The sequence below is a fragment of the Chiloscyllium plagiosum genome, chromosome 1 (genome assembly GCF_004010195.1).
Source record: "Chiloscyllium plagiosum isolate BGI_BamShark_2017 chromosome 1, ASM401019v2, whole genome shotgun sequence".
NCBI classification, from domain to species: Eukaryota; Metazoa; Chordata; class Chondrichthyes; order Orectolobiformes; family Hemiscylliidae; genus Chiloscyllium; species Chiloscyllium plagiosum.
This window is the reverse complement of record NC_057710.1, coordinates 102,527,925-102,549,388: the sequence shown is the minus strand read 5'-3', so window position 1 is coordinate 102,549,388 and position 21,464 is coordinate 102,527,925.

The window sequence follows — 21,464 nt, the reverse complement described above, 5'->3', positions numbered from 1 at the left end:
GACAACAAGACTAGTGTGAATTTCACAGCTGCCCACTCATAACATTTTTTGAGGGAAAATCTGAAGATATTTCTTATCACTTCCATTGAACTTGCAGCAAGAACTCTTGCATATCAAGCAGCCTTACATGTCTTTCCAAAAATAAGAATATTTTTCTCAAAAGCAGTTTCATAGACTTTTATTTAAAATATAATCATGAGGTGTGGGCATTGCTGATGAGAAGAACGTTTTTATTGCCCATTTCCAATTGCCGTTCAGGAGGTGGTGATCAGTGCCTTCTTCAACTGCTCCTGTCTTGGGAGCTTGGGCTACATGCACATTGATGTTAGGAAGAAACCTGCTGGATTTCCAGTAATAGTGAAGGAATAGTTCCAATAAAGATGGTGGAAATCTTGGAGTGAAGTTTGCAGATGGTGGATGCGTCAGCTGTCATCATCGATTTACATTTTAGAGGCTGTGGATTTGGAAGATGTTGCCAGAGGCACCCAGGTGACGTTCTGCAGTGCATCTTGAAAATAGTGCACACTGCCGCTACAGTGTGCAAATGGTGGAGGGAGAGGATGATGAAGGTAATGGATGTGGTGCCAATTAAGTGAGCTGCTTTGTCCTGGATGGTGTTGAGCTTTTTGAATGTTGTTAAAACAATACTCATCCAGACAAATGGGGAATATTCCTACACAATCTTGCTTTGTGCCTTATAGGTAATTGGCAGGCTTTGGAGAGACAGGAGGTGAATTACTCACTGCAACATTTCTATCTTCTGGTCTGATCTTTTAGTTGAAGAATATATAGCTGGTCGAGATCAACTTCTGATGAATATTAACAAACAGGATAACATTTTAAAATCATTTTGTGAAAATCACTTGTGTTACTGGGCATTATGGCTGGATCGGCATTTATTGCCGATCCCTAATTGCCCTTGAGAAAGTGTCTTCTTGAACCACTGCAATTCTTGTGCTATACATACGCCAATAATGCTGTTAGGGAGGAAATGCTAGAATTGTGACCTAACAACACACATTTCCCAGCCAGAATGGGGAGTGGCTTGGAGGGGAATTTGCAAGTAAGCTACTCACTACAGTATTCTTCGCCTCTGACCTGCTCTTGTATCCACTGCTTAATGGTAAACCCCAGGATATTAATAGTAGGAGATTTAATGATGGTAGCACCATTGAATGTCAAAGGATAATAGATTGTTTCTTATTGGAGAAGATTAGATTGCCTGGCATTTGTCCAGTACAAATGTCACTTGTTGTGTTTTCTTTTTCACCACCCTTCACAACCCCTTTATATTTTCCATTCGGCCTCTGCCTTTATCAAAAGTATGTAACAAATTTCAAACATCTTTTAATTCTGAAGAAGAACGATACTGGACTTGAGCCATAAACTCTGTTTCTCTCTAACTGGTGGAGGCTGGTGCAATTGCAACATTTAAGAGGCATTTGAATCACAACCCCTTTATATTTTCCATTCGGCCTCTGCCTTTATCAAAAGTATGTAACAAATTTCAAACATCTTTTAATTCTGAAGAAGAATGATACTGGACTTGAGCCATAAACTCTGTTTCTCTCTAACTGGTGGAGGCTGGTACAATTGCAACATTTAAGAGGCATTTGAATGGGTATATGAATAGGAAGGGTTTGGAGGGATATGGGCATTGTACTGGCAGGTGGGACTAGATTGGGTTGGGATATCTGTTTGGCATGGATGGGTTGACTGAAGGGTCTGTTTCCATACTGTACATCTCTATGACTATGACTCTAGATGCTTCCAAACATATTGAACTCTTTTCAGCATTTTCTGTGTTTTTTTTCTATTGGATTATTAGTTGAGCCACTTTGTCACTAACTTTCCTTGGTTTGTTTTCTCTGACATTTAGGATTCATGAAGACCTTTCTTTCCAAGATTCCCAATCTCAAATATTTTAGTTTTCACGGAGACAGCTTGGTAGCTTTCACCAGCAAAACTCACCGCAAAATGTGAATACAATGCAATATTGTGGGCTGGCTTTCATGTGGCCACACTGGGGGGCTCAAAGGCAGGAAGCACACCCATTGGACATCCTGCCCAATGCCAACCCACCTGTCTATGCACCCTACCATAACATAGTGCCATAGATAGCCTGCTAGTCAATAGCCCAATGCAACCCGAGAATAAACAATTCATGTACTGACTTAAGGGCTTTATCCTACTGCCACTGGGATTTGACTGGCCCCAAAAGAGGCCCATGCCAATCACTCAGGTCAGAAAATTGCCTTCAAGATTAAAGTAGTGCTAGAAAAGCACAGCAGGTCAGGCAGCATTCGAGGAGTAGGAAAATGGACGTCTCAGGCAAATGTCTTTCATCAGGAATGCTCATTCCTGATGAAGGGCTTTTGCCCAAAACATCGCTTTTCCTGCTCCTTGGATGCTGCCTGACCTGCTGTGCTTTTTCAGCACTACTCTAATCTTGACTCTGATCTCCAGCATTTGCAGTCCTCACTTGCACCCAGAAGATTTCTTTGTATGGCTGTCCCTCCTGGCATCACAAGAGTGACACCCCTAATCCTCCCTCTGGGTGAAAAATTCCCATATCGACCTCTGTTCATGGCTTCTCATGTCCCCCGCCTGTATCCTGCCCTCCCCTCAGCCAAAGCTGCAAGCCTGGCATCCGGCAACACCCACTAAATGATCCAGCACCATAGGTCCAAAGGCAGGATTTCTGAGATAGATATCTTGTTCCTGTCTGGTGGAAATCCCACCTCCAGTCTATTCAAACCATTCGGTCATTACGCGGCAACAGGAACTTTCCCCTCAGTGGACTCTCGCCAACCCCTTCCTGGCAATTTAGCTGGGGGAAAGGTATTGCACAATAGAGTATCTCATATAATTTGACCCTGCTTATCCGAATATGTATGACGTTGAAACTGACTTTTTGTTTGTGACATCAACAAAAAAAATGTAAAGAGTAGGAATGAAGGAGGCAGGTTTACAGGCTTATATTCTCATGTTTACAGTTCTTCAAATAAAGTTTCCTTTTGAGCACTGTGCAACAGGAAAACAAACCATGGTGATTAAGATTTTCTTGACATCCCTCTGGTTTTATAGTGATAAGAAACTGCTTTATTCATCCTGTTCAGCTATCTTCATCAAATGCTTACATGATGCATAAGAAGGGAAAATGGAAATGTGTACTCAAACGTATTTGGATTTATTTTCAAATTGGGCAAACAAGTAAACAATAAGCTTAGCAAAATATGTGCAATGAGTTTCTAGCTGTGTTTTACCAGACAACTTCAATGATGCTTAAGCGTCCTCAAAATAAGTTACACCATTATTGTACTTTTACATAATGTCATTCAGTAATGTCAATGGTCTGTTTTCTTTGCTGTATTTTTGGCAGAGGGTCACTGGGAACTCTGGACCCACTTCATGAATAGGGTTCCTGCCGAAGTTGCAAAGCCCCATCAAGAAGATTCCCAAGGAAATTCCTGATGAATGCTGTAACTGGATTATACATGGATTTTCTTGGTCTGTCCACTTTAATTCTTATTGATGTGATATGGGTATAAATAGTTGAACTACCTGGAAACATCTATGAACCTTCGTAAAGAAGGAATTGAACTTGCATTACTCAGTAGCAGATGAATGACAAATGGTCAGGTGAGGAGGGGTGAATTAGCTCCTCTTTTATGAACTCACCACATTAACACAGGGACTACAAGAGCAGGTCACAGTAAAGCAATACTACAGCTAGTAACTCATGTGACTCCCCAAAGCCTGTCCACCATCTATAAGGCACAAGTCATAGAATGTGATAAAACACTCCCCTCTTGCCTGGATGGGTGCAACTCCAACAAAACTTAAGAAGCTTGGCACCATCCAGGACAAAGCAGCCCACTTGATTGGCATTACCTCCACCATCTATGCTCAGTAGCACAGTGTGTACTATCCACAAGATGCACTGCAGAAATGCATCAAATATCCTTAGCACCCTTCAAACACATGACCACTTCCATCTAAAAGGGCAAGGGCAGCAGATGCATGGGAACATCATCATCTTCAAGGTCCTCTCCAAGCCACCTGTCATCCTTATTTGGAAATATATCACTGTTCATTCAATGTTGATGGGTAAACGTTCTAGAATTCCATTTCTAAAGGCACTGTGGATAATCTTACAGCATATAGACTGCAGTGGTTCAAGAAGGCAGCTCACCACCACATTTGCAAGGGCAACAGGGAATGAGCAATAAATGCTGGCCAGCCAACTATGCCCATGCCACATAATGAATTTAAAATAAAATGTCTGACTATGCAAAAAATTATATTTAATTCTTCTTAGCATTCAGGAGCTACGTGGTTGCTTAATTTATTATTTCCTAAACCCCCCAAAAACTCAAAATCACACAAATAAAGGTGTTTTTAGAAGATGTATCCAGTACAATTGGAAGACAAGGAATATGCAACGTAAAAGTTCTCACAAAGATTTCTTGAGTTGTCATTGTTGAACATGAGAATGTGGCTGTTTAACTTTTACTTTATATCTTCAGTAACTCTGGAATTCACTCAGTCCTTGAATTCTCCCTGAAAGCTTGCCGGTGCTGGTTTTTAAGATGTTGACAAAGAAACTGAAAGTCCTTGCTGTTACTAATCCATGCTCATTTGCTTTCCTGCAATAAGCCTGTTTCCTGAAGTTCATAAATTCCTGAATTGGGAGTTTACGTTTTCTTACCAAGTTGGAGAATCCACAGGTGACCTTAGTTCCTGTGTGTGAAACTGCAGAAAGGTGTAAATCCAAAAAAAAGGGAAAAAAATTATTTCTTCAAAACAGACTGAATTTTAGTGAGTTTAAATTACATGCTAATTGTGGCTTAAATGCTGTTTGTTTATTTCTGTTCTGAAGAAGGGTAACTGGACCCTTCAGTTGACTCTAATTTCTCTCCACAGATGCTACCAGCACTGCTGAGATTTTCCAGCAATTTTTGTTTTTTTTTTATCTCATATTGGTTTCATGAGCTTAGCTCAACATGATCAGTTGACAAACTATGGCCATTTGAAGTGTTTGTCTCTTTTTTTAAGAAAAGATTTTATACTGAGAAAGGTCTCAAATCTTAAAATGAGATGATGGAAGTTGAAAATTGATAACTCATATTTTACTGTTTCTCAATGCAATATTCATGTCAGACCTCAAGCCTTCCTTCTCTTTGTATAGCACCAGGGATATATGAGATGATACAAAACTACAAAGATGTAAATTGATCTGAGATCTAATTTGAGGAGGTGACAACAATGATTGATGAGGGAAGGGCAGTGGATTTAGTGTATATGGACTTTAGTAAGGCATTTGATAAGGTACTACAGGCAGGCAGTTCCAAAAGGTGGAGTCTTGTGGGATCTAGGGTGAGCTGGCTAGATGGATACAAAACTGGCTTGGTCACAGAAGACAGAGAGTAGTGATGGAAGAATACTTTTCAGACTGGAGATCAGTAACTAGTGGTGTCCACGGGGATCAGAGCTGCGACCTTTGCTGTTTGTAACATATATAAATTATCTGGAACAAAATGTCGTTGGTCTGATTAGTAAGTTTGCAGGTGACACCAAAATTGACAGAGTTGCAGAGAGTGAGGAGGATTGTCAAAGGATACAGCAGAAAGGAAATAGATTGCAGACACGGGCAGAGAAATGGCCTGATGAAGTTTAATCTGGACAAATGTGAGGTGATGCATTTTGGAAGATCAAATTCAGGTGCAAATTATACAATAAATGGCAGATTGGCATATAGAGGGATCTGGATGTACAGGTCCCCAGATCTCCAGAAGTGACAACACAGGTGGATAAAGTGGTCAAGAAGGCATACATCATGCTTGCCTTCACCAGCTAGGGTATCAAATATAAAAGTTGACAAGTTATATTACAGCTGTACACAACCTCAATTAGGTCATATTTGGAAAATTGCATACAGTTCTGGCCGTCACACTAACAGAAGGGAATGAATGCTTTGGAGAGGGTGCAGAGAAGGTTTACTAGATATTGCCTGGTTTGGAGGGCTTTAGTTATGAGTGGTTGGATAAACTCAGATTGCTTTCACTGGAAAGACAGAGGCTGAGGGGCGACCTGATAGAGATCTACAAAATTATGAGAAATATAGTTTCTGCAGAGAGTCAGAGACTTTTTTCCCAGGATGGAAAAGACAACTACAATAGGGCACAGGTTCAAGGGAAGAGGGTGAAAGTTTAGGGGAGAAGTGCAGGGAAATACTTTCACCCAAAAGGTGGTGGGTGTCTGGAACTCACTGCCAGTGGAGGTGGTGGAAGCAGACACATTAGCAATGTTTAAGTTTTATCTTGATAGACGCATGAATGGGAGGGAAACAGATGGATAGAAACTGCACATGGGCAGTAAATAACAGGCCCAAAAAGGAATCAGTGCAGGCTTGGTGGGCCAAAGGGCTTGTTCCTGTGTTTTATTGTATTGTATTATATTGCATAACCACCTCAGTTCAATGAATCATCCCAAGACTAAAAAAAGCTGTAAAAAGTATTACCCACAAAAATTTGGATTTTGTGATTTCCTTTCTGTCAGAAACTCTTCACTTGTTCCTGGCAGGTTCAATGGCTGAATGAGCTGACAAATTTACCTGGGCTGTCAGTGCTCTAACATCAAGAAATTCAAGGCCACCACTTTGAGACTCTTCCAATGAGGTCAGTTGCAATTCTGTTGTTGGACCATAAAATAACTGAAGAATTGCAATGTAAGTTAGGGAAAGCAGTTTTAATTAGAAAATCAAGCAAAATGATCTACTACACATTCTTCCACAGATGATGTTTTCCATATATTTCCAACAATTATAAATTGCCCAAAATGTTTAGGACATTCATTTTACTTAATTTTTAATTAGAAATTCGAGTCCATTTTATCTTCTCACATCCTAAGGTGTGTTATTTGACCAGCAGAAATAATTAGTCTGAGAAAGACCTTAAACACATCTGCTGATTTTGATTTTCTGTAAAAGTAAAAAAAAGATTGGAAATGCATTTTTCTTTCTTCACAAACAAAAGTTTGATATAGTTCCAGCTGGATATTTGTTTAGTACCTAACATCTGGTTAGCTAATTTTTGTGAAGAAGTTTTAAGCGATATAGATAAATCATTGAAACGTAATTGGATGACATTCAAAAATCAGGTCATCATCAAATGGTAATTCATGTATGTCTTATATCGAAATATTCATTACATTCACAGTTGTGCTTTGTCATCATGTGGACTGTAATATTTCTGTATTAGGCAACATCCAAGTTCGAACAAGCAATAAAACCATTGAACTCTACTATCCCAGCATATTTCCTGTGTATTTAATAAGAATGTTTGCATCTTGCTATACCCAAAAACTCAAATCCAGACAAAGATATCTTTGATCATTTTCTTACAGCTCTGGCTATGCTCATTCCATTTCCTCACTTTTGTTCCAATTGGGAGGTCAGTGACAAGGGATTATCAATTTGAAGTTGTCGCTGAAAGAAAGAAGCAAAAAAGGAATTTATATTCACACAGAGCCCATCAGGACTTCAGAACATTGAAAAGTGTTTCACGTGAAATGTAAGGATTTTAATGTAATGCTGAACTGTAAGAAGATGAGCAAGAGGAGAGAGGCTGGAGAAATTTATTTGTGCAAAAAATTGTTGCGGCCTGAAATACTCTGCTGCAGGGAGTGATTGAGGCAATGGTATTACATCTCTGCAGGAAAATGATATTTAAATCAATGGAAGAAATACAGCTCTGAGGTAAGAGTTGGGCACTGGAATTAGTTTTTTTATCATTGTAACAAAGAACAGGCATGATAGATCAACTGGTAACCTATGCTCTAAACTTCGAAAACTCTTAATGCCTGAACAAGGTAAGCAGCTGTTCCATACAAACCAGGACATCAACAGGATTAATCATCAAGGTTACATTGGCAAAACTTAGTCAATTGGCCTAATTACCCATAGGTTAGGAAGGAGAAATCAGTCAGATCTCTGCTGCTGATTGCTGAAAGTGGCTACAGCTAGAATTGTGCATGCACGAGTATAGAAATGTTAGGATTTAGCCCCTGACCTCCTCTGCCATTTAGTCAGTTCAAGGATCATTTGAACCTCAACTCAATTTAGCTGAAAAATGTGTTGCTGGAAAAGCACAGCAGGTCAGGCAGCATCCAAGGAGCAGGAGAATCGGTGTTTCAGGCATAAGCCCTTCTTCAGGAATGAGGAAGGTGTGCCAAGCAGGCTAAGATAAAAGGTAGGGAGGAGGGACTTGGGGGAGGGGCGTTGGGAATGCGATAGGTGAAAAGAGGTTAAGGTGAGGGTGATAGGCCAGAGAGGGGTGGAGGCAGAGAGGACGGGAAGAAGATACCTGACATATGCTTCCTTCTTTTTCTTAACCAAACCCTCAATTTCTTTAGTCATCCAGCATTCCCTATACCTATCAACCTTCCCTTTCACCCTAGCTACCACAGCCACATCTCCTTCCTCAGCACCTGCCTACGGAACCGACTGACCCTGCATGGACTCCGGACTACATTCAGACCAACAAAATTTGGACCCAACCAGGACAACCAGTACCTACAACAAATCCAAAGCCTCCAGCAACAGACCTCCCTCCGGATCCTTCGCTCCACACTTGCAGTCATGCGCCGCTACCTACATTCCCTGCAGTCAGCCCTACCCCAGCTCAAACCTTGTGCCCACACCTCCCCCCTCACTTCCCTCCAAGGCCCCAAGGGATCCTTCCATATCTGTCACAAATTCACCTGCACCTCCACACACATCATTTACTGCATCCGCTGCACCCGATGTGGCCTCCTCTACATTGGGGAGACAGGCTGCCTACTTGCGGTTTCAGAGAACACATCTGGGACACCCGCACCAACCAACCCAACCGCCCCGTGGCAGAACACTTTCCTTCTTGACCTGCAATCTTCTTCCTGACCTCTCCGCCCCCACCCCCTCTCCGGCCTATCACCCTCACCTTAACCTCCTTCCACCTATCGCATTCCCAACGCCCCTCCCCCAAGTCCCTCCTCCCTACCTTTTATCTTAGCATGCTTGGCACACCTTCCTCATTCCTGAAGAAGGGCTTATGCCCGAAACATCGATTCTCCTGCTCCTTGGATGCTGCCTGACCTACTGCACTATTCCAGCAACACATTTTTCAGCTCTGATCTCCAGCATCTGCAGTCCTCACTTTCTCAACTCAATTTACCCAACATTGCCTCTTAACATCATCATAACCTTATGTAATAAATATCCCTCATAGTCTTGAAAGCTTCAAATGACCAAGCATGCACAGCCTTTCAGGGAATTGAGTTCTAAATTTTGAACTGCCTTTCTGTAAAGTTGTGCTTCCTGATTCTGTTCGTAAATGAGCTAGCTCTAATTTTACTATTGTATATTCTTGATTCCTTCATTAGAAGTTGATTTTCTTTTTCCATATCTGCCCTACCAAATTCTCTTCAATGTTTTAAGGACTTATACTTCACAACCACCTGATGAAGGAACAGCACTCCAAAAGCCTTGTAGTTTCAAATAAACCTGTTGGACTATAACCTGGTGTTGTGTGATTTTTAACTTTGTCCACCCCCCCCCCCCCCCCCCACCCCGTCCAACTGCAGCACCTCTAAATCACAATGAAGGGCAACATTGAACAATCTCCTGCATACTAGTGACTACAAGACATGTGGACATTGGATGAGGCCAGAGTTGGATTTAATTCCTGACTAAAAAGACAAGGACCCTTAGTAAGTTGTAGGGATTTCTCTTTAGTTCTCGAACTGCAGTTATTCATTTATTCCAGTTAGCACCAGAAAATCCAAACTTCTGAAGCGAGCTTAAAGATACCTTTTTTGGACGATCTAATGCTGGAGATGGAGAGCAAAACTTATGTTGTCATCCGTGCAAAGTCACAAAATCCAATGTTGTTAGCTGTAATACAGAAAATGAAGGGAGCATTCTTAAAAGTGAGAAACTGATAGATTTGTGATCCCATTTGTAATTGTCGGCCTATCAAGTGATCTGGCAAGCTCCAAAATTAAATGTCAGTTTCAAACCTTGGATCTCCCTTCCCAACAGTACTGCTGGTGCTGGACATGGACTAAAGTGGTTCAAGAAGGCATCACACCATTACTTTCTCAAGGGCAATGTGAAATGAACATAAATGATGGCCTAACCAATGACACCCATACCTGGTGAACAAAGAAAACAAAAGGCAAGTTGAAATGATTAATCAATAATCAAGACCTAAATTGTGCCCTACTTCCCACTGAGTGTATATCATTAACACAATATGCATTTAAAACTACCTGTTAGCCCATAGCTTTTACAGCCTTCAGTGCTCTATGTCTCCTTCAGTGAGATTGTATTACAGATGGGAGCTAAATTGTCCTCTATTGAAGCCTGTGTTGGCAACCTTCCATGGGTAGCCTCTGTAACATGGAAGAAGTGTTTCTTGATAAAGAATACTGTTTTTTTTGGGCTATAATGGACTGCTGATTCCCTTTTTGTTATTCATTCATCCTCAGTCAAATGTGCTAATCCAGCCCCTTTATCTTTCCTTTGCAAATGAACATTGTACCTCTTGGAACTAATGGAAAACTGTCTTGCTTATGTGCAAGTAAAACACCATGTGACATGCCTGATCATTATCTTGTCTGACAGCTTACTGGTTCAACCTACACATTCGTATAGATCCAAACAAATCACATATAATAGCACAGAGCACCTTTCCCATCCAAGCAAACATGTACAGAGAATATTTCACAGCTCAGTCTTCCTAGAATGTTAGTTAAAATGATACATATTGTTGCTGCTAGAGTTCAAAAGAGCATATCATCTATTAGGTTGAATAAATAACCAGTGTAAATTGATTGCTCGTTGGAAAGAGAGATAGGAGCAGAAATTTTGTTGCGTAAAGGATGCAGTTATGAAAACATGATTACAATGTACAATCAAACATTTACCATTTGAGTGCATTTCAAAATGAATGAGTAGTGACTGTAAACAAATACAGCAACTATTTTGTTCACTTTAATGGTGTTTTTGATGTTGGAAAATAGTGTTAAAGGTGAAATATATCAGCCACATCATTACACATTTCTCCTGAATTTCATTTGAATTAAAAACTACCTCATGGCAATCACAAAAGTAATGTTGCTTGTTGTAAAAGCCCATTTGGTTCATTAATGTACTTTAGAGAGAAAAAAAAACTTTCCTAATCTGCTCTGGCCTACAAATAACTCCAGAACTACAGCACTGTGCCTGATACATAAATGTCCAATACAATTATCCAGCAAACCACTCCAATGTATGACACCACTGCCGCATCTGAAAGTAATGAAACTGGATCAGATCACCTGACATCAACATGTGCACTGGAAATGACAGCAGAAAAGTTAGCCCTCTCGAAAATGCAAAGTTTTTGACTAATATCTCAGAAATCATGCCAAAACTTGGACAACTGTCCCCCAAACAGGTCAAACAACAGGATAACATAATTGTACTCACAGGATCACATCCTATCGAAAATGCCCAGGTACGATCATCACCATTTCTGGGTTTGCCCTATCCCATCCAGGGGATAGACCCAGCATAAATGGAGGCAAGATTGTTACCAATTTGAAAGGAAGTATACAACATTTACTTTGCACTCCATGAAATCTGATGGCACCTTGTCAAACATGGGCAAGACAACTTCCTGCTGATCAGCACCTACCTCCCACCCTTGTCAGCACTCCTCCATTTTTAACAACTATTGAAAAAAGCACTGAGAGTGGCAAAGGGATATAAAGTATTCAGAATGGAGGAGCTTCAATGTTCAACATCAATTGTTTGGTAGCATTACGACTCTCTGATATGGAGAATCATAAAGGTATCAATATACCAACTGGGCCTGTAACTGGTGGTGAAGGAGCCAACAAATGTGAAAAGCCGCTTGACTTCATCCTCACCTATAGACCCGCTGCAGATACATCTGCCCATGACGGTTTTGGTAGGCGTAACAAGATCAGTGTAAAAACACGACAGTGAAGATTACCTCTGCAGTGTTGTGTAGCATGACTTATTGACCTTGCTAAATGGGACAAATCTTAAACAGATCTACCACCACAAACCTGGGCATCCATGACATTTATGAGCAATTAGTAGCAGCAGAATTGTATTCATCCATAGTCTGTAATCTTGTGGTCTGGTATAACCCTACTCTATAATAAACATCAAGATAGAGAATCAACGATGGTCCAGGGAAGAATGTAGGAGGCCATGTCAGGAGGTTTTAAAGAGTAGGGGTCAAATTGTTGAAGCTACAACACAGGACTGCTTGCATGCCAAACAGTGGAATTAACAAGCGATAGACTAAGAGAAGCTAAGACACAACCAATCAATCAGAAGTGAGTTCTGCAGTCTTGCCCACATCCCCCAGTTATGAATGGTGGTGGACCATTACATTAACAGCAAGCAGAGGCTTCACAAACATCGCAGTGGTGAGGGAAGCCAGAATTTGCAATAGACAAAGGCTGAATCGTCTTCAGCCAGAAGTGTTGACTGCATTATCTATCTCAACCTCCTCCTGAGAGAACAAATAGTCTTTGTCCAATTTGATTCACCCAGCATAAAATCAAGAAATAGTTGAAGACACTGGCAACTGCAAAAGTTATTGTCTTGGCAACAGTCCAGCAATGGTACTGAAGATTTGTGCTTCAGAACTAACTTCACCATTCACCTAGCTGTTTGGATACAGCTATAACACTGTGGGAAATTGTTCATGTATATTCTGTACTCAAAAAACAGAACAAATCCAAAACAGACAAATACTGTCCCTTCAGTCTAAATATCAGCAAAATTCTAAAAGGAGTAACCAGCAGTGCAATCAGGCAACTCTTACTCAACAACAAATGCTCAGTTTGGGATCCACATTATCCATTCAGTTCTTGATCTCATTACAGCCTTGGTCCAAACATGGACAAAAGAGCTGAACTCAATAAGAGTGACTGCTCTTGATGTCGTAACAGCATGTGACCAAGTATTTTGTCAAGGGGCCCAAGCCAAATTGAGGTAATGGGAATTGGGAGAAACTCTCCAATGATTGGAGTCATACCGTCCACAAGGAAAGATGCCTATTTTTGTTGAATGTCAATCAGCTCAATCCCTGAACATCATTGGCATAGTTACTCAATGTAGTGGCCCAGGTCGAACCATCTTGAACAACTTCATCAATGATTTTCTATCGGTCATAAGGCTATAAGTGGCAATGCTCACTGATGCATAAAGTTCAGGACCATTTGCAATTCCTCAGATACTGAACTGAATTGAATTGAATTAGTTTTATTGTCACATGTATTCAAATGAGTACAATGAAAACTTTACATCTCACCACTACTGCGCCATGTTAGATACCTAGGTACAGATTCATTAGGAACGAATTCTTAGAAAGAAAAATAGAAAAATAAAGAAATAAAAAAGTCCATCATTACAGATCATAGGAATAAATGAGAAGAATTGAAAAATAAAAAATTCAGTATAACAGCCCTTCCAAACTAGTCCAGACCAGCATCTAGCCTCCTGTAATTGAAAGAGAGCCCTCCGTCACCTGTGCTGGGCCCACCATTGTAGGATTCGCAGTCCATGTCCATGGCCATCAAAATTGATCTACGTATATTACCGTGTGCACTTCAAAATGAGTGCACAGTGACTATTACCAAATGCAGCAATCAGTTTTTTCTTGCTTTTGGTGCAATTTTGACCTTTGGCAATGATGTAAATGGGATAATATCAGATCAGCCACACCATGACACATTTCTCCTGACCTTCCTTTCCATGAAATTTTAAGACGTAAAAAATTCATGTTAACGCAGCTATCAATAAAATGTAAGATGTTTGGTAGAAAGTTCTCACCTTCATTAACTTAGAAAAAGAAAAATTCAAATATATTAAAGTAAGATTGTGTAGAGTCAGGAGACATATATAGAATGGACAGAAGCTAGTTATGAACTGAAAATTGAGAACAGGAGTTAAACACGATTAGTTAGAATGACTGAAGCTGGGATCATGACTAACATAAATAATCTGATCTTGAGAATAGGAAGACCAGTTTGACAATGTATAGAAGGTTATACTTGATACTGAGGAAACCTGTGACAAAATGCTAAGAAGGCAGTATTAACATTGCAGAATGTGCATTTTATAACAGACAATCCTGGGTTTTGAATTTTAGTAGGATGACTAAGGAGGCTGTGTACCTTTTAGCAAATATTGGTTGAATTTTCTTGTTTCTGTGTAGTGAAGTTGAGAGTGTAAAAGTGGAAGAAACTATTAGGATGTCTCCCCATTGCATTCCTATCAATAGAGAAATTTCTCTGAAGTGGATCGAAAAGCAATTTGTCTGCTCACGTCATGGAGTCAAGCAGTGAATTAACACTGTTTAGGTCCAAATTAGCAGTTTGTTGACATTTTTATTCCTACTTTCCCTGGTCCGTAAGGTTTACACTTGATGTCAATGATCCAAGGTAGCTCTAACAAAGGATACACCCAAAATTCTTTGTTAAAGCAAAGTACATTATAAAAATCTTATCTATGCTATATTTACAAACACAACTGAATGGTTTATGTGAGTTTGTCCAAGGATCAAACCCAAACAGATGATCAGCTTTTCTGTCCCAACTTCCACCCTCAGGCAGATGGCTGCTCCTAAGCAAGTTAACTATGCTCAGAGGCCAGTTTTCTTCATACTATTTCTGTACAAACAAGGCGGTGAGATCAAAACTTGACATGACCAAGTCTTCAGTGAATGGTCAGTTTGACCACTGGCAAACATGACTTGTTTGTGTCTCTTTGGAAAGAAGGTTAACTTTTTGACTATTTAATTAACTTTGACCTCAGATCAGCTTGCTCAGGATGTTTTATGTAAGCTATTTCCTTGAAGCTTTTTTTCGGTCATCTAATCAAATGACCGAAACAAAATCTAAACAATATTAAATGGAACATAATTCTATGATGAAACACTGTCTGTTAACTGGTAAATATACAGATTATCACATCTGATGTTCGACTCTGTTTTAAAACAAGAATGCAGCTTTTTTAAACATACTGTGACAACTAGTCCATTACTATTGAGTTACAACACTTAATTAAACACATATTCTTTCAGACAGAGAAACTCATTAAAACCAGTGACCTTTCTAATCATTAGTTCGTCGTCAAACTTTGTCTGTTTTGCTCCTTGACATTTCATTTCAACTAACCCAGAAAATGGAGGTTAATATCTACACCACCAAGCAGAGCAGCCATTTCCTCCCCACAGGGACTATTCCCACCACCTCATTGCTTTCCTATATAACAAGATAAAGGGGCAATGGAGCCAGGAGCTCCCTGCTCCAGTGTCAGGCCATGGGTAGGAAAGGCCATCTACATGATCTAGACAATATGTCATAATGGTTTACCCAAATCTTCTAATCCCCTCAGGGGCTAATGCATCTGGTCCTGATAATTGTTAATTTTCTTCAAGGCTGCCAGGAGGCCTCCGGAATGAAGTGTTGAATACCAGCCTGCCTCAACAATATCTACGTCTACCTGTGAGTTACTGAGGTTGCATTCTGTACTTCCCCGAGTTGGGCCAGCAGTATCAGGATCCCGCCATAATAAAACAAAGGACTACGGATGCTGAAGATCTGAAATAAAAATAGAAATTGTTGGAGAAACTCAGTAGGTTTGGCAGCACCTGTGGAAAGAAAGCAGAGTTAACATTTTGAGTCCAATGACTCTTCTTGGTAGAAACATTGAAACATAGAAAATAGGTAGAGAAGTTGGTCATTCAGCCCTTTGAGCCTGCACCACCATTCAAAATGATCAAGGTTGAACATGAAATCTCAGCATCCCATTCCTACTTTCTCTCCATATCCCTTGATCCTTTTAGTTGCAAGGGCCACGTCCAGCTCCATCCTGAATATATCTAACAAACTGGCCCCAACAGCTTCCTGTGAGAGAGAATTCCACAGGTTCACAACTCTCTGAGTGAAGAAATTCTTCCTCACCTCAGTCCTGAATGACTCACCCCTTATTCTTAGACTAAAACCCCTAGTTCTGGACTTCCAACATCAGGACGATTTTTCCTTCATCTAGCCTGTCCAGTGCCATTAGGATTTTATATATTTCTATGAGATCACCCTCATTCTTCTAAATTCCAGTGAGCACAACCCCAATCAATCTAGTCTTTTCTTATATGTGAGCCCTACATCCCAGGAATCAGTCTGGTGAACCTTCGCTGGATTCCTTCCATTGCAAGAATGTCCTTCCTCAGACTAGGAGACCAAAACTGCACACAATGCTTAAGATGTGGCCTCACCAAGACCCTGTACAACTGCAGCAAGCCATCCGTACTCCTATACTCAAAGCCTCTCGCTACGAAGGCCAGCATGCCATTAGCTTTCCTTACAGCCTGCTGCACCTGCATGCCAACCGTCAGTAACTGTTCCACCATGACACCCAGTGTCCAGAATTTCAGGACTCCAGAATTTATATCTGTTTTTCTCTCCACAGATATTGCCAGATCTGCTGAGTTTCTCTGGCAATAACTATTCTTGTTTCAAACCTTCAGCATCCACAGTTCTTTGTTTAGAATCATCCCAGAAGATTATGCTTTGTGAGGAGTAGACCTATTTGCACAACCAGTTGAGTTTCATGTTTGTTTCGATGAGATAAATCTATGAAATTCTCCATTAGAATTAGAACAGAGAAAGAGAACTATATGCTACAGTATGACTTTATATTTCTGATTCATTATCAGGATTGGGGTCTCACTGGCAAGGCTGAAAGTTATTCCATATTTCACGTTATACAGAGATGTTAGCAGTGGTTACCTTCTTGAACAGCAGAAGTTTTTCCTTTAGCACTTTGCTCCATCTAAGTCATTGCATTGCTTTGAAATGAAGCACTTTGATGTGGGACTGGCATTATATACAATCCACATTTGGTAAAAACAGTAAGCTTCCACTTTTAAACCAACATTATTGTAACAATTCAATAAGATCAGAAGCCAATAAGACATTGGCGCAGAAGTAGGCCCTTTGGTTCATCGAGTCTCCTTCACCTGCTAATCCACAACTCTACTTTCCTGTCTTACTTCCATAACACTTGATAGTTTATTGATTAAAAGTCTGACTACCTCAGCCTTGAATACACCGAAATACCCACTATCTACATTCCTCTAAGGTAAAGAATTCTACAATTTCACAACAATCAAAGAGGAAGAAATGCCTCCTTATTTCTGCCTTAAATGATGACTCTCACTCTGAGATTGTGTATTTTGGTTATAGACTCCCCCATGAGGGGCAATAGGTTGCCATTCTGAAATCCCTTTTAGCCCAACTACTAGTGAGCTATTTCTCAATCCATGCTCCTATACAACTCCTGATATCATGGGTTCTTATCATATTAATTAGCCTTATGTACCATACATAATCAAACACCTTTTCAAAATCCAAATTCTGTTTCCATTTATTTATCCTACTCGCTACTTAGAGTCACAGAGCCATAGAGTTGTACAGGAGTGAAATAGACTCTTCGGTCCAACTCGCCCATGCCATAAAGTTATCCTAAATTAATCTAGTCCCATTTGCCAGCATTTGGCCCATATCCTTCGAAACCCTTCCTAATCATACACCCATCCAGTTGCCTTTTAAATGTTGCAATTGTACTAGCCTCCACCACTTCCTCTTGCAACTCGTTCCATACACGCACCACCCTTTGTGTGATAAAGTTGCCCCTTAGGTCATTTTTAAATCTTTTCCCTCTCACCTTAAACCAATGCCTTCTAGTTCTGGACCCCCCCCCCCCACCACCCTGGGAAAAAGAGCTTGGCCATTTATCCTATCCATGCCCCTCATGATTTTATAAGCCTCTATAAGATCACGACTCAACTTCCAATGCTTCAAGGAAAACAGCATCATTGTATTCAACGTCTCCCTATAGCTCAAACCATCCAACACTGACAACATTCTTTTAAATATTTTCTGAACCCTTTCATGTTTAACAACATATTTTCTGCAGCAGGGAAACCAGAATTGAATGCAGTCTTCCAAAGTGGCCTTACCAATGTCCTGTACGGTTGCAACATGACCTCCCAAATCAGATACTCACTGCACTGACCAATAACAATCAAGCATATCAAATTCTTTCTTCACTATCCTGTCTACCTGTGACTCCACTTTCAAGAAACTATGACCCTTCAACCCAAAGTCTTTTTGTTCAGCCATATTCCCTGGAACCTTCCCATCAAGTGTATAAGTCTTGCCCTGATTTGCATTACCAAAATGCCAGATCTTACATTTATCTAAATTTAACTCCATCTACCACTCTTTGGTCCATCATCCCATCTGATCAAGGTCCCATTGTACTCTTACATAACAATCTTCACGATAAACTACACCCCAAGTTTGGTGTTGTCTGCAAATTTACAAACCAGTTCTCTCACATTCACATCTAAATCATTGATATAAATGACAAATGAACAGTGGACTCAGCACCAATCCTTGCGGCACATCTCTGATCACAGACCTTCAGTTGGAAAGGTCACCCTGCAGCACAATCCTCTGTCTCCTACCTTAGGTCCAATTTTATATCCAAATCACTAGTTCTCCCTGTATTCCATGTGATCTAATCTTGCTAACGTGTATATCATACAGAACTTTGTTAAACGAGGTTATCTTGTCAACAAGGTAACTACTCAAATAATTCTAATAAATTTGCCAGGCATGATATCCCTTTAGTGAAGACATTCCAACTTTTTTTTGATTTTATTATGTATTTTTAAGTGCTCTGTTGTTATTTACTTCATAATAGACTCTCAAATTTTCTTAATATTGATACTCGGATAACTGGACTCTGGTTACTTATATTTGTCACTAAAGCTGTGACATCGACAATTTTCAAAATCTCGGTGACTTTTCAGAATGCAAGGATTTTTGGAAGATTACTCCCAGTTATCTCTGTAGCAACTTCCTTTAAAATCTTTGGATGAAACCCACTAGGTCCAGGAGACCTAACATCATTTAACTCCATTACGTTTCTACTGTACTATTTTTCTCTAATGATCATAATTTTGTTTATTTCCTCTCTACTTTAGCCCCTTAATTGTATTGCATTTTTTGGAATAATATTTGTGTCCTCTATCATGAAGACTGATGCAAATCATTTGTTCATCTCCTGGGCCATTTACTGGTTCCTCATGACTATTTCCATAGCCTCGTTCTGTGAGGGACTAATGTTCCTGTTATCCTCTCCTTCTTCTTATATAGTTAAAGAAGATCTTACTGCCTACTTCTTATATTATTTGCTTGTTTACCCTCAAAATTTGTTTTTTCACCCTTTATAATTAGGTTTTGGTCAACTTTTGTTGGCTTTTGTGGGAAGATTCCAACTAAGACCATTTTCTGATATTGTCATGGTCCGATTTGAACTTACATTCATGACATTATTAGTCCAACCTTCCATAACCCCAGTCTAGCAACAAAAAGCATTACACCAACCCGTCCAACATCAAAACTACTTTAATTTGCTTTTCATATTGTTTTGCTGATTATTGTTCTTTGCTCTGTCAATGTCAGTATCAACAAACTATTGATGGTATAAGAGAGTACCATAAATACCATGATTTGAGGATAATTTATGAAAATACGAAGCAAAAACTCTGAACATTTCCAGGTACACTAGAAAATCTTCAGAGCAGCACACTACTGATCTCAATTTTTCAGGACCTGGAAAGGGTTATTGTAAAAGAAAGCATCTTTCCAGCATACTAAGCATTACTGCGTATTACATACACCTGCACATTGTTTCATTAGTTTGCTATTGCCTCAGTGCAAAGGAACATATCCTATTTAGAAGATTTGTTTGCTCCTGGACTAGTTGAAATAGGAAATCATGGATGTAGAATAATTACTTCTCACCTCAGTTAACAAATTCAGATCCTTTCTTTTCCCTCGGCTTTAGACGCATTTTCATCCAAACAGTCTTGAAATATTTTTTTGCCATTTAAGTACCTGTTCAGTGAGGCCAAAAGGTCCAGTGCATTTATTCAGTATCAACTTTGGATTTAATTGGAACTTTTATCATTACAACTTTGCCTCAGTTCTTTTTTACCTCTGATTATCAGTTAGCATGATTGTTAGTCTTTTAATTATAAGGGGGTTAAATCTTACATAAATAGTAAACTATGCATTGTAAGATGATTTGCTTTAAACTTTGAAGAATCTTCAGATTGGGATTATGATGACATGAAACAAATTTTGTTGTCGAAAACAAGCTTCACAAAACCTGCCCTCCCATCCACATCTTACTCCTTTCTAGCTTTTGAAGAGTGAAATTAAAGAGAACATAATTTACCTTCTCGTGAAAATTTTAAAAATTTGATATGATCAGAATCACAAAGGGTACAGAAAACAATTTAGTGGGCAGCATGAACACCATATGTTTTTACAGCTCTTTGCATCGATTCAACAAAACATTAAAACCCATGGGGTAGATTAGGTTCTATAAACAGCATCGTAAGAATTCTACTATTTTTAGTAACATCGCAGAGAAGCTATCTTGGATCTATCAAATATAATAAACAAATACGCCAGGATTTATTAACAAAATTCATTTAAGTTAATACTTTTAATTTGTAGCCATGAATCCTCAAGGGTTTGTCAAGTGGTATAATTTGAAGATGGCAATGATATGCAGATTACATTGTTGGGCCAAAACTGTGATTGTGGAATTTCATAACACAGCCAACTGGTTTCATTATTTTTATGCATATGGCTTTACATAAAAAAAAACCCAAGTTGCTCTGTTGTGGAGATGTCTCTGCATGTAAAAAAAACCTTTGTTTATTCTTTGCAAAAACAACTACTTAATTCTTACTGATTAATTAGATTCAAAGCTGTAGTTTCACATATGGTGTTTACTATTAAAGGAAAAGAAAAGGCGATGCTTTTGACGTGAGACATCACATATGGCCACTTAAAAGAAAATCTATATGCTGAATGAAGATAAATCATTGATTTTGAAGAAACAAGATATACTAAGGGCTTTATCTTAGCTTCAAAATGTCAACTGAAGTGCTAAAAGTACAAAGATTTAAATTGAGCTAGTTGAATTGAAGTGATGGATGTCGAGAAATGATGGTTAAGTTTGCATTCCAGCATTCCAGCAGCCTATCATTCTTAAGACGGTCTTCCAGAAGGGAACAGAGCCATGACTTGCTTGAAATGATAGAAATTAGGACCCTACAAAATAGAGCACCATTTTGGATATTAAACAAAGTCTTAAAGGCTAGAAATCCTGCAGTGAGTAACTCATCTCATGACCCCTCAAGGCCTTTCTACCACCTACAAGGTACAAGCCAGGAGTATGAGCAGATCTTAATCAGAGCAAAGTTCCTGGATAAATATTCACCTAAGTCAATATGAACCCTCCAAATCTC